The sequence below is a fragment of the Rhinolophus sinicus genome, linkage group LG10, assembly GCF_036562045.2.
Source record: "Rhinolophus sinicus isolate RSC01 linkage group LG10, ASM3656204v1, whole genome shotgun sequence".
NCBI classification, from domain to species: Eukaryota; Metazoa; Chordata; class Mammalia; order Chiroptera; family Rhinolophidae; genus Rhinolophus; species Rhinolophus sinicus.
Genome location: NC_133759.1, coordinates 13,999,913 through 14,013,603, shown reverse-complemented (window position 1 = coordinate 14,013,603; position 13,691 = coordinate 13,999,913). Strand labels below are relative to the sequence as shown.

Genomic DNA, 13,691 nt, shown 5'->3' with positions numbered 1-13,691 from the left:
AAAGAATGAGGAAGATCTCTATGAACAGAAACGGAGTGATTTGCTGGCTATATTGTTAAGTGAAAAAGAAAGATAGAAATGAGTTACCTATTTTATGCTACCGTTTATGTAGGAAATGAGAAACGGTAGTATACTGTATACACGTATCTGCTATTTGTACAGAACAAGAAAGCAAGACACAGAAAAGATAAACTAGAAACTTATGAGAGTGATGATTTAAAGTACTAGAGTACACACAGGGTAGAGGAGGTGTGGGATTGTGGTGGGGGGATACACAGGATGGGGCAGTGACACTTCTCGGAGAGCACCTTTCTGTACAGTTCTAATTTGGGGGACCTTATTAACATTGCACTTACCTTTAAAAAAAGGTCAGCTAGAATGGGAGGAATCCCTAAACTAGAATACAGCCAAAAAGAAAAGAAAAAAAGACCCTAACTTGGTCTTGGGGGTGGGAGAACTAAAGAGAACTGTAAACAAATATTGACGTCTACCTAGTGGATTGGTTTTTGCAGTGGAATGGGTTAGCAATTCTGAAGTTATTTTCTGGGTATTCTAAGACTGAGTGTACAAATATATCATGGATAGTGGGAGTCCAGTTTCTCACTGTTGGAGAATAAAGTTACAAGTATGGGAATCATGTGGTGTTAGATCGAAATGGGAGATATCACTATAAACTCATGGTTTTAGTAGATTGAATATAGATGCATGACTGATAAAGAAATAGACTGATGGATATAGATGTAGAGAGAGAAATTGACATAGATAGATAAATCAATAGATATAGATAGATAGATAGACAGATAGATCTAGACAGACAGATAGCTATACATTTATATAACTCTGTCCACTGAGTAAGCGTAGAATCAGTAACAACCCAGTAGCAATGAGCTCATCTAGCGCCCAGATCTTCGTTTATAAACATCATCTTCCACCAAAAAGAATGAAGCCTCCTTAGATAAATGACTTATTTTAGGACTAGTGCAGAGAAAGGGCAAGATGAGCCTGGAACTATTGTTGTACTAGAAAGTAAGGAGGAGCCCAAAAAATAACAGGCAGATGCCAAATGCACACAAAAACTAACTTGAACGGACTCCCACTGATCAAACTGGGAAAATCTGATAGAAGCAAATTATTTAGGGAAGAATCATCAGCAGATGCTAAAACCAGAAGGTAAACATTTGATGAGAATAAGGATTTTTACACTGTCTCAAAGTAGCTCCCCATAAAATGCATTTTAATAAGACAGGGACAATGCAAAGGGACAAATTTTACAGTGGACAAACCGTAGAGATGCTGCCTTAGCCAGGCGATCACAGTGAATGTCATAAATAATGCTACAAGCAACATAATGTGCCTCTTCCCAAAAGGCAATGGTAAGGATACACTTCCAGAACATTCCTGCCAAAAAAGCATGACCTGAGTCTAATCATGAAGAAACAATGGGCAAACCCCTATTAAGAGAGATTCTTTAAAAAAAAAAAATGGCCAGGAAAGAGCAAGGAACTGTTCTAGATTAAAGGAAACAAAAGAAACATGACAACATAATCCTAAATTGGCTCCTGGACCTGAAAAAATAAATTTTTTCTTTTGCTATAAAGGATAGAAGGGGTCAGTTGGTGAGACATGAATAAGTTATATAGATTAGGTATTAATAGTAATACTGCATCAATGTTAATTTCCTGATTTGGTAATTATATGTGATTATATGAGAGACTATTCTTGGTTTTTTTTTAGGAAATATTCACTGAACTGTTTAGAAGTAAGTCTGCAACTTATTCTCAAGTGGCTCAAATAATAATAATATGGGGATAAAAAGTTAACAATATGGGGGATAAAAAGTTAACATTTGGTGACTCTGGGTGAAGGGTACATGAGAATTCTTTATTCTTGCAAAGTTTATGTAAGTCTATAATTTTAAAAAATTGTGAGAGTCTACACTGTACAAACAAAAATTTTTTTAAAAAAGGAAAGAAAACAGCAAGGACAAACAAATCATGCTTGCCTGGGCCTGTGGGCTGGATTTCACCTCCTGGGCTGCCAGCGTATAGTCTCTGGTTTAGACCAATTTTCTGGAGTTGATTTTGAGTAAGGTCTTGCTGATGACAACCACTGCCAAGGCTAGAGATCGCTTTGCTGCATCTGGAACTTTTAAACCAGCTTGGCACCAACAGGGAAGCTGCAGAAACAGCCTTGATATAAATAATCAATTTGCTAGTAAAGCAGTTTAAATCTAAACGCAGCCCCAGTCCTCAGAGATGAAGAAAAGCGGTCGTGGTTCAGACAGTCTTCCCCGGCGGAAGTCCGGCATTTCACTTGCTGCCTTTGGAGAGGTACATAAAATCTTGCTTCCTTGCTTCCCGTTGCTGGTCTCAGTCATTCACAGCAGGGCGCGGAGTAGGGAGGGGAGTGTCTAATAATCTCTCAGAACCCCACTGTTGAAAAAATGTGTTTGTATAAATAAAAGGGGAAAAGAACCTTTAAAGTTAAGTTATGAAAGGAGAAACGTGTTTCCATATTGGAAAAGGAAACGTTGTTCTTGGCGTATCAAGCTTTTCTGAGTAGGAAGGGGAAACCAGGTGAGTAGCAGGGCCTCCTTCAGGGGTCCTATGCAGCATATGGGATGGGCTCATCTGAGGGTACAGCCCAATCTGCCAGAGCCAGGATGTGTTAAATCAGTTTGCAGACTGATCCAGGGGACATTTATGCCACCTCTCCCTTCTCATCTGCAATTGATTAAGAAGTCCAAAGACCAAGGGGAGCAGCGCCCAGGAGTACTAAACTCAGAGGAAGAAGCTGCCTGATGACTGGGCCTTGGGAGGCTGGGAAGTTATTCAAGATGAGGGGTAAGGAACAGCATTCTTGGCAGAGGGAACAACATATGCAAAGGAGAGGCATGACAGATATGACATAACTTTGGGGCTGTGTCTTACTCTCTTGCCATTTCTCTCCATATCCTCATATCTCTCTTGGAACAGTCCAACAGATATGCAGTCTGGAGTTATGAGTTTAGTTTCCTGAGAACATAGGGGCTTAGTGATCACAAATCTAGTCAATTGTGGGTCTCAAGCCTCAATACCCAGAATACATAAAAAGTGCCCATCTCAGCCCCTGATCATGTGTTACTCACCCCAGGTAAACATGTCTCCACTCAGACCGAGGAGGTTTTATTAATTATTATGTTTCTCCCAGAATTCTCTGTATTTCTGTCAATGCCATTTTCTTCAAATAATCAAGCACAGTCATTTTCTGAGCCATCCTCCTTTAGGCACAGTGTGCAACAGTGGTGGGAACTCAGAGTCAAGATCTGGACATAATCCCAGCCAATGACTTGCCCTGGAATCTCAAGCAGCTGCTTCCTGGTCAGAAAGGAGCCCTAGACATGAAGGCATCCATTGCTATCTCAGCTCTGAACTCTAGCTGTGTGACTGAGCAAGCCTCTTAACCTCTCTGAGCCTGTTTTCTCACCTGTAAAATGGCATTATTAATCTCTGTTTCACAGAGAGGTTGTGAGGACTGGTGAAGACAGAGTCCCGTGATAGCACTTAACACGCCTCCAGCTGCCTCAGACTCTTCACCAGTCATGGGAGTGGGTGGGAGGGGGGAGTAATTCTGCACCTCAGGAAACACCACCACCCCCTCCTCCGCTAACTGGACCAGGGCAGGCCCACTTCTGACATTTGTGGGGCAAGAGAACAAATGGAGGCCCTGTATGCTGTGGGGTTTTCTTCACTCCATCTAATCCAAACCAGGAAACCATAAAGAAACCTGAGGGTGGAAGACCAGGTTAAATTTTAAATGCTCAGTCCTTGAAGTTCTACTCTGGAGCGTGACCAAGCCTAGGTCCCTGGCGCACAGCCTGCCTCCCTCCTCTCCCTGACACGCGAGGCCCATGCCCCTGCATGTGGTCAGCTGCATCCTCACCCTCCCCTCCCCTCTCCTCCTTACCCCCTACCCTGATAACGGCCACCCTTTGGCCATTCCTCACCAGTGATGAGGTCTGCCTTTGAGAATCACATCCGCTGAAGAAATACATGCTGATCTTAGAAGCTGGTTCAGAACTGTTTGGATAGGAAATTGCAGGGTCCTGGGTGCCCCCAGTGTGTTCTAAAACAGAGCCATTGGGAGCACAGACTTTAGGTAGTCACACGCCCTCGTGTCCTGCAAACTCCTCATGTCATAGAAAAGGGGAGTCTGGACAAGGGCTGGACTATGGCTCTCTAAAGCGCCAGGCCCAGGGCAAGGGTTCCTCTTGCTCAGGTTCACAGGTAATTCTGGGGTGGGATTGGTCATCTGACATCCGAGCAACCTAACCACTGACCTAGGAGGTGGCTTGGCATGAAGAGCTCTGCCCAGAGAGGATAATTGGGCAAACTGTACTTTCCAGAACTGGCCACCACCGTGTTTCTATTCACATGTTCTCCTGTCACCTTGCCATGTCCCATCAGGAGGTGGAGTTTTTCTCCCCCACCTGAACCTAGATGGAACTTTGGGATTGCCTTGGTGAACAGAGTGCAGTAGAAGTGGCACTGAATAACTTCTAAGACTGGGCCATAAAATGTGACGTCGTTTCACCCTGGGGCTCTCGCTCCCTCTGAGGAGACTCACTCCGGCAACCTAGCCACCATGATATGAAACAGCTCAGGCCACGGTTTGCAAGTACAGATTTTATTATTATTCAAGTGTGGTGAAGCCAATAGATCAGGAGACAACTGCCATTGAAAAGACAGTTTGTTGTACTCATAGCTCCCAAAAGAAGGGGGTACACCATGCCATGGGGGGGAGGGGCCACACGGGGAAACACCAGGGTCAGTCAGGAGCTGGAGGGAGAAAGGAAAACTGTGACAAGAGACTTTATTGTGGTTTCCACGGAAAGCACAGGGGAGACAGGCTGAGCAGGTTTAGGATTGGCTAGTTTGAATAATTCCAGTGGCCTCTGGATGTAGGGACAGTCCCCACTTGTCTAGAGGGAGCCTGGCCCTGAGGTGATAAGGGAAAGGCAACAGTGGCCTGGACTGAGAGAGCTCCACGGAGGGGTGGAGGAACGGGTTCTGGGTTGGTTTGTCCGCACAGGAAAGATGCCCTCACAGGCAGTTGTTCACTGTCTCTAGGAATGAGCTTGCCATGCCTGGGAGGGGCGGCCACTCCAGAGTCAGCAAGGCCCTGAGACGTCAAAACAACAGCATATAGTGTACCGGGAGTGCCAAAAAAATGTCTACAAGTAGACACTTTGCTCGACGTTGCTCACGCAGTAGTTCGTCATAATCAGAAGTGTCTGGACGCTGATGGTAACCACTTTGAGCACCTCTTGTAATTGCAGAAGTCAAATGTGACTTGTATTCATCTTTTGTTGTCGGTATGTATTGAGTATTACAATTTTGATAGTTTTTTCCTTTCTCAAAATGTGTATACATTTTTCTGGCACCCTCTGTATAAAAGGCATGGCTAGTTCAACTCTGTGTGGGGTTTCCAGCCAGCAGCCAAAAGGTCTCGGCCTACGGCCAATGTCAGTTGTGACGTGAGAAAGTCAGCCTTCAGATGATTATAGCTCAGTCTTCACGGGGCTGAGGGGACATCATGTTAAGCAGAGATGAGCCATTCCTATCATGTCCTGCCCAAATTGCAGATCATATAAATATTTTTGTTGTATTTTTAAGTCACCAAATTTTGGAGTGATATTTTATACAACTGTAGTAACTTGAGTGATGGTAACGAACTGAGCCAAACAGATTCTCTCTCTCCCCAGAATCTAAACTGAGACTTAATGAAAATTAGTAAGTTGCTCACAGGAGGACAAGTGGTTGGACCACAGAGATGGAAGACACAGCTGAGTCACATTCATGACAAATGACTTATCCTGGAATAAGAGGAGTGCTGGTCTGGTGTGGCCCTGGTCCTGAATGATCCAGTTTCCTCCTGTCAGCAGTGGAAGCCCATCATCCCTGAGGGCTGTTTCTCCAGGGAATGAATTGGATTCCTGTGAGGACTTGCACGGGGCAGAGACCCCTGCTCTGGGACCCTCATGCTGGTCTTTCCCTGAGAGTTTCCGTCCTTGCATCCAAGGGAGACTCTCACCCTAGGGGACATGTGGTACCCAGTCAAAGCTTGGCACATGGTAAGCAAGTAGGAAGGGGGCCACCCACCCACCTTCATTTCTCCTGCTAAAAGCCATCAGGGACTCGTCGAAACAGTAAATGTTAAGGAGCTTTGTGAACTCTCTAGGCCTGGCCCAATCCTTGTGGCAAGTATCTTCATTTCTCCAAAACACTTTGCTTTTAATATTTTAAAAATAATTTTTAACAATTCCAAAATGTCCAGAAGTGTACTTGCTCAGTCCCATCTCCAAGCTCAGAATAAGACAGGCACCCTCATCTGGTTTGCACTCATTACAGAGCCTTCTGGGCAACAGACCAGTACCTGCATGTTCCTGCCTGGAAAAGCAAGGCCCAGAGAGAGGACGCATTAGCCTGCGGCCTCTTTCAGAAGATAGGGCCTGTCAGCCCCCGGGTCTCCACACACCTACTTCTCCACCCACCCCGGCCCAGCACTCAGGTGTGGAACACCGGGAGTGCCACCCATGGCCACATTCGAACCAGAGCAGGACTGGGTAGACGGTGGTAGGTCTCTGGGGTTAAGAGCCTCACCTGAGAACTGGCCTTAGCGGTGCATGTGGGACAGTGATGTAGGATAGGCTTGGCAGGGACACCTGAGCGTGGCAACTGAGTGTGTGCCAGGGGTAAACTAAGGAGGTGTGGGGGCAGGAGGAGGCGAGTGGAGTCAGGGACAGGCTAATTTGTTGAGATTTTTTTTTCTCCCTGGGTTCTCCTCTCCCCCAGTTCCAAAGGAGATAGCCCAGCCTTTCTCCACCCAGGCATCCGGAGAAGTTTGTGTGAAAAATAGAAAACTAGATGCTCCCTCACTCTCACTTGTGATCTGTACCTGAGGGAGGGTCCCAGAAGACCAGGAGGGTAGGAGGTGGGGTTCAAGGGGAGTGAAAAGGTAAGGTAGTGCTTGGCAGGGCTGGGGTGTGGAGGGCCAGAGGGCTGGGAAGGGAGCAAGAAACAGGTAGTGACAAGATAGGGGAAACCAGCCTGGGCAGAGACAACTTTGTCACGTGTGTGCCTTGTATCCTGGCATGTATTATATTTGAGCCTGTGTACAAGTGAGCTTGTACCTGTTGTGCCAAGATACGCATCTGTGACCAAACCTGCCCATGAAATATCTCACCTCACAGACTGTGGGCATGTCTGGGTCTGTCTACCTCAGCTCTGCAAGCACAGGTCAGGAAATAAAGGGGGTACCTGTGGCTGGGCCAGAGCCCAGGGCCTGGGGAACCAGCAGCTGGGCAAGAGCAGTTCCACTCGCCTGCCAGGTGATACCTGGTGCCCTGGGACATAGGAGAGGCATTGAAGGGGCAATCCATGTGGGGGATGGAAGTGTGGGGTCCCACCACAACAGGGGGCTCCAAAGTCTCCAAATCAACCTGCGACTCGGACTCTCTGCCTCTTCAGGAGCCAAAGCCACTCCTGCTGAGGGCACTTAGGGCTGTCCTGCCCACTCTGCTCCAGTGGCTCTTCCTTTGTAACAGGGTTTCAGGGTAGGGCCACGTCCTCCCGCTACCCAGGGCTCCCTGGGAAGACCTGAGCAGAGGGATGTGTCCCCTCATTTCAAGTTCTATGTAGAACAGGCCTGGAATTTTGGAGGTAGAGGAGAAATGACTGGGGTGTCCTCCTCCAGGAAGGCTTCTTGGATTTCTGGGTAACTTAAGGATGCAACATCTCAGCCTCAAGGCCCCAGAGTCTCTCTCAGGCCAGCCTCTGACTTGCTCTTGAATTTGCCAAACACTTCCTAACCACCAACTTTAGGCCAGGTGCCCTTTTGTCTCTGCTCAGGATCTCTGGCTGACTGCCCTTTTCTTCATCACCATCAGTCAGCAGCCACTCTGCCATTTCACTCCCTACTCCAACACTAGCTGCCAAGTGGGGCACCTCACTCCAACTCCCCTGCTCTCCACCCCTCCATATAAGCACACAGGCCTTCACATTCCGGAGGGCTTTTCTGATAATATCTTGGGAAAGCGGAACAGAAGTGCAAATCCAACAGCTAGGTGAAGCGGGGACGCAGCTGAGCCCACTCTGGCTATGGGATACCCCAGGGAACCTGCAGGGAGAGAGACCAGGTTCCGTATCCAGCTGGGCACATGAAAAGGACCTCACAACATGGGGGCCACCAGGGGGCGGGCTATACCTACTAGACCACTGGCCCATTAGGGGGCCTTATTCTTGGGAGTGAAGTGTCTGTAGGTGGGACTAGTGTTTTGTATAGGTCCCACGTGGGAACAGATGGAAAGCATCCCTGGGGCTGCGGGCAGACGGAAAAGATGGCGAGGAAGCGCCAGGTGTCAGTGTACATATGCTTTTGGTTGGAGGAATCCATATGTGATGGGAGAGGGGCTCCTGGGAAGAATTGGGATGTCATGGGAGCAAGTGTGGAGGGCAAAAGGACGGGCTGTGGGGGGGCCCTTAGAGATGATGTCCTGGGGCAACTGAGTGGGGAGGACAAAGGTGTCTTGGGACTTAAGGAAGCCACTGGCTTGCCTCACTCCTTGGTCTTCCAGGTCATGGGGAGGGGCAGCTGGAGTTCAGAGCCTCCCCCTAGGGACCTCCACCTCCTCGCTTGAGAGACACTGCTCCCAGACCACTCCTGCCCAGGCCTGTAACCCTGGTCTGGTTCCATGAGCCGATATACCGTAGTCCCCATTGTTGCTTAAGCTGGTGGCAGTTCTTTTTCACTTCAACCTACAGATCTGACTAGTTTTTTAAATGGTTTCCGGTCCCTTGCTCAAGAAGTATCAATGGTTCCAGATTACCCACAGGTTAAAGTCCGAACTCAACCTGGCCTTCAAGACCCCAGCCTCTCCCTCCATCATGATGTCCTACTGCTCCTCAGATGCAGCCTTCTCTGTGGACACGATGGATGGAAAAGTCCTCTTACTCGGGAAAACAAGGGCTCTGAAAATGACTCTGTTAGCATCGTCTCCTCTGTGAGGACTCCCTAGACTGTCTGCCAGAATCAGTCAGTTCTGCTCTGTGCCACCCTGGTTATTCCTCTGCCTCCTCCATTAGGCTGTGAGCCCTTTGAGGGTGCTTTGTCTACTGCACGTGGCCCGAGCCTGGCACACTGAAGGCACCCAATACATACCTGGAGAATAAATAAAAGGACCTCTGTGGGCATGGCTTGTCCTGCCTAGGCTAGAGCAGGCCTTTTGGGACCTGATTGCAGACTATGCCTGGTTCACAGTATGAGAGAGGGACGACTGCCTGGAGAAACCTCATAGAGGTCCCAAGGTGACCCTGAGAGACTTGTGGGAGGGTTTCAGGTTTATATCCACTTGATTGACCACCAGGAATCTCTGCCAGATCCAACTTCCACTCCCTTTCCACCAAGAGATTTACCGGCCTGAAGATTGAGCCAGAAGCACAGGCAGCTGGAATCAGAGAAAGACAGACACAGAAAAGCAGGGCAGAGATTCAGAGATGGAGAGCAGGGCAGGGGAAGGGCAAGCCCAGAGAATATCACCATTCTCCTTTCTGGATTAATGCAACATCTTCTGTGGGGGTCCCTGCCTCTTGCACTGCCCCTGCCCAATGTGTTAGTCAGTAGAAACTTTCCAAACACATATCTGAATATGTCATTCCCACAGCCCCCAGAGTAAAGCCCAGATCCCTTTCCTGAGTTACAAGGCTTTGCTTGATGTGAGCCCACATCACCAAAGCCTGACATTCCAGGCATTGTGGACTTTTCCTGCGCATGCTCTCCCTTTCCTCTAAGCCTGGAAACATGCTACTGTTCCTTCTACCTGGGACACTCATTCTGTACAGCCCCCTCCCCAGTTCCTCTTTCCTCAAATCACCACCTCACTTTGGTCTCAACACCCAGTGTTACTTCGTCAAGGGCCGCGTTTCCCTCACCCTCAGAGTAGTCTTGCTACTCTGCCCCCATCTTCCAGTCCAGTTGTCCCCGGCCACACTGGAACTATACTCCAGGTCTCTACCAGAGACTCCAGGCCAGACTGCCCACACCAATACTGCTCATCTTCCTACCTGCTCCTGTCCTTGGACCCTCAGGACACTCAGGACCAGGCTTGCCAGCCCTAGTCCCATGTCCCCCTGCCCTTAGTATCCCAGGTTCTGCCCCCTCGTTCTGTACAACTCTTCCTTTTTAGGATTATGGTCTTCCTACATTTTCCACTTGTCTATATATATATATATATATATATATATATATATATATATATATATATATATATATATATTCCACTAATTTTTTATTTAAAGAACCCTATTTAAATAAAAGTTTATTTAAAGAAAACATTAAATAGTGCATGTGGTACAAGGACACTACCTGATAAGAGCTTGGGAAACGTGATTCTGCCAACATTTTGGTGCTCTGTCCAGACCCCTTAGATCCCTTTTTACTGTTTCTGGGCATTCCCCTGTGGGGCTTGATGTGCTTTGGCCTCCAGTGGTCGGCACCTGTCCTTGGGCCACTGGGACTGCACTACTTTCATTCCCAGGGAGCCCAAAGTACCTGGAGGGCTTAAGGCAAGGCCCCCAGGATAGCCCTTAGCTATAACTGACATGAGAGTATTACAGCCCAGTCTCTAATGCTGTTTCAGACAGATCCTTTGTTTAGAATAGAAAGTAGCACACAGTGGGCACTCAAATGTTGCATGAACAAATGCACCCAAATTTATCAATCTTATCCTTTGTAATTTCTGGAGTTTTGTCAGGCCTTTCCCTTCCAAGATCGAAAAAGCATTTACCCCTATTTGTTCTGGTACATTTACTTATTTTTTGTGAATTTTGTATATTTAATTATTTGATCCATCTTGATATGCTATAAGGATTGAGGCAAATATATATTTTCTCCTCATGGCTAATCAGTTGTCCTAGCAGCAATTCTTGAATCTTTCTTTCATCTGTAAAACCAAGATACTGTCTTATCTAAGATTCATTCAGTGAGGTGTTATGCAAGCATTTAAAATAGTAGTTACAATGATTATTGTCACTACTTGGAAAAATTTTAACCATTTCACCTTTTCATTTTGACCATTTTTTTTATAGTTACATAAAAATTGTCAACATATGGGCAAGGTCAGGGAGAAACAGAGGAAAATAGATTGATTAAAGGAGGGTTATAGAGCTGTGGGTGAATTTTTTCTTTTGATTTCTATTAATATTTATGAAATAAATAATAAATTGAAATTTTAAATGACAAGAATATGGAGGGGAAAAGGACTTCAAAGATAACGAGCTGTTTTATTCCTTGAGCTTGAGACAAACACTTGGGTGAAAGTAGGTTTATTTTGGAGGTGATCTCAGGAAGTTGAGGATGGCAGAGGATGCAAGTAAGGGAAAATTGTTATTAGAGAGCCCTGGGGAGTCATTATTACAGGAAAGACCAGACAGGAGAACCTCTATATATGAAAACCATTTCTTTTAGCCTTGTACCGGGCTCTGAGCTCCATCCCAGTCTCAGCTAAGTGAGCAGAACCTCTGAAAGTCCCCCACCCAAGAGCAATCAGGCCTCAGGCATGTGGATCAGAGTCCAAATGCTCCCATCACCCTGGCTAATGGGATACTTTAGCAGCCAGGCAGCAGGGATGCTGATCTCTGTGGTTATATGAGGTCTGACAATCAAGTTTGAGAACTTGTTGCAACGATGTTACTAACCTTTTTTGATATCAGAGGGATTATGCATTATGAATTTGTACCAATTGGACAAACACGTAACCAAATTTACTATTTGGCAGTGCTGAAAAGGCTGCATGAAAAATTAGACGACCTGAACTTTCCACCAAAAAGTCATGTCCCTGGCATCACGACAATGCACCAGCTCACAGGGCACTGTCTGTGCGGGAGTTTTTAGCCAGGAAACAAATAACTGTATTGGGACACCCTCCCTATTCATCTGATCTGGCCCCCAATGACTTCTTTCTTTACTGAAGATAAAAGAAATATTGAAAGGAAGACATTTTGCTGACATTCAGGACATCAAGGGTAATACGACGACAGCTCTGATGGCCATTCCAGAAAAAGAGTTCCAAAATTGCTTTGGAGGGTGGACTAGGCGCTGGCGTTGGTGCATAGCTTCCCAAGAGGTATACTTCCAAGGCGACCATAGTGATATTCAGCAATGACGTATGTGGTACTTTTTCTAGGATGAGTTCTCGAACTTAAATTGTCAAACGTCATGTACTAAAAACTATATGAGGAACTATATCTCCCCCCACACAACTAGCTCTGTCAAATCCCTTCCTGACCCCTTAGAATTCAGTAGTTGTTTAAAATGAAATTCCGAGAACATTTTTAATTCACTAGGCTCTAGGCCAGCTATATGCTCATAACAAATGTGAAGAGCATTAGAAGTAGGGACAAGGGAAGTCCTAGGTCCAAGGGTCCCTCATCTGGTCTGTACTGGGGAGAATTAGGCAGGGCACGTCCTGGAGCCTAGACTAAACTAGGGCTTGCCTTCCTAACCAAAGGGGCACGTCACTTCAACCTTCATGGCTCAGCTGCCCCAGGCAATTCACTGGGGTTCCAAAGATGCCCTTAGAAGACAGATGACAGCAAGACCCACCTAGACTCACAGAGCCAGGATGTCACTTGAGGTCTGGATTTGGAGGCAAAACACCCATTGCTTGCCTAACTACCTTTTATAGCTACTCCCCTGAAGTGCTCTCCCACCTGCCTAGGCCACAGGAGCCCTGTCCCAGGGCTGTCATCCACATTGGACCCTCACTGGGCTCTACCTACTGCGGATACCAGCCAGGTCTGTGGGCCGCCCCTCGCCGGAGACGCTTCCAAAACTGTACTTTAAATTTTGGGAGGTGCTAGCTGGTTCCCCCGTGAGCACTCGACCTGGCTGCAACCAGCTCCAGGTTCCAAGGTATGTGGACAAGCGAGAAAGGTCCCATCAGCCTCGTCTCCTTTAAGGCACAACGAGGGTGGACGCGCCCACAAGGCCTGAAATGCGCGCGCAACACAGCGCCGCGAGGCAGGGCTCTCCGCGCCACAGTCCGCCCACTCAACCTTGCCCACCACGTCACGCTCCGCAGGCCCTTCCAAGTCCTCCTGATTGGTGGAGAGCGCGCGCGAGTGCCCCTGACCCGCCCCCAGACCCGTCCTCCAGCGCCGCTTGCCCCGCCCCCTGATTTACGAGGCTGCGGGTGTAACTTCCAAGTTGGAACGCGGAGGCGCGGGGGCGAAAGGGCTTTGATTCTCCAAGGCTAAGGGTACACTTTCCCATCATGCTCGCGCTAGGCCGTCGCCCCAGGCCTGACTGTGGCTGGCGGCTCTTCAGAAGCACAGTCCGTCCCCAGTTCGGCCCGCCACAGGCCCCTTCAGCCCTAAACCGGCGCCCCCGGCCCCCTTATTGCAGAGCACCCGGAAATGCCCATTGCCCAGGCCCCCCTCGATGGTGACACCCCCACGTGCCAGGAGGTTGGTCCTCGAGGACCCGGCACGCGGGCTCTCGGACCCAAAGCTGATCTGCCTGGGGTTCTGCCGGCACCCCACTCCTGGAGCCTTCAGCCCTGTCCGCAAACGCCCCCGCCTGACCCCCGCTCATTTCTGGGCATCTCAACCCCGGGCCCCTCAGCCGCCCAGCGCACTCTCGGGTCCCTCCGAACC

General features: G+C 48.0%; 1 long non-coding RNA gene across 2 annotated transcripts; it reads right to left on the bottom strand.

The window, feature by feature from the left end:
* Positions 1-4,834: 4,834 nt before the first annotated feature.
* Positions 4,835-10,238, bottom strand: LOC109445344 (uncharacterized). 2 transcript variants are annotated; one of them, XR_012489617.1, is made up of 2 exons: positions 7,299-10,238; positions 4,835-6,428 (listed from the first exon to the last, which is right to left on the bottom strand). It is a non-coding gene; the product is annotated as an uncharacterized LOC109445344 (long non-coding RNA). The 2 variants fall into 2 exon arrangements; XR_002137026.2 differs by having other exon boundaries at positions 9,199-10,238.
* Between the last annotated feature and the right edge of the window lie 3,453 nt (positions 10,239-13,691).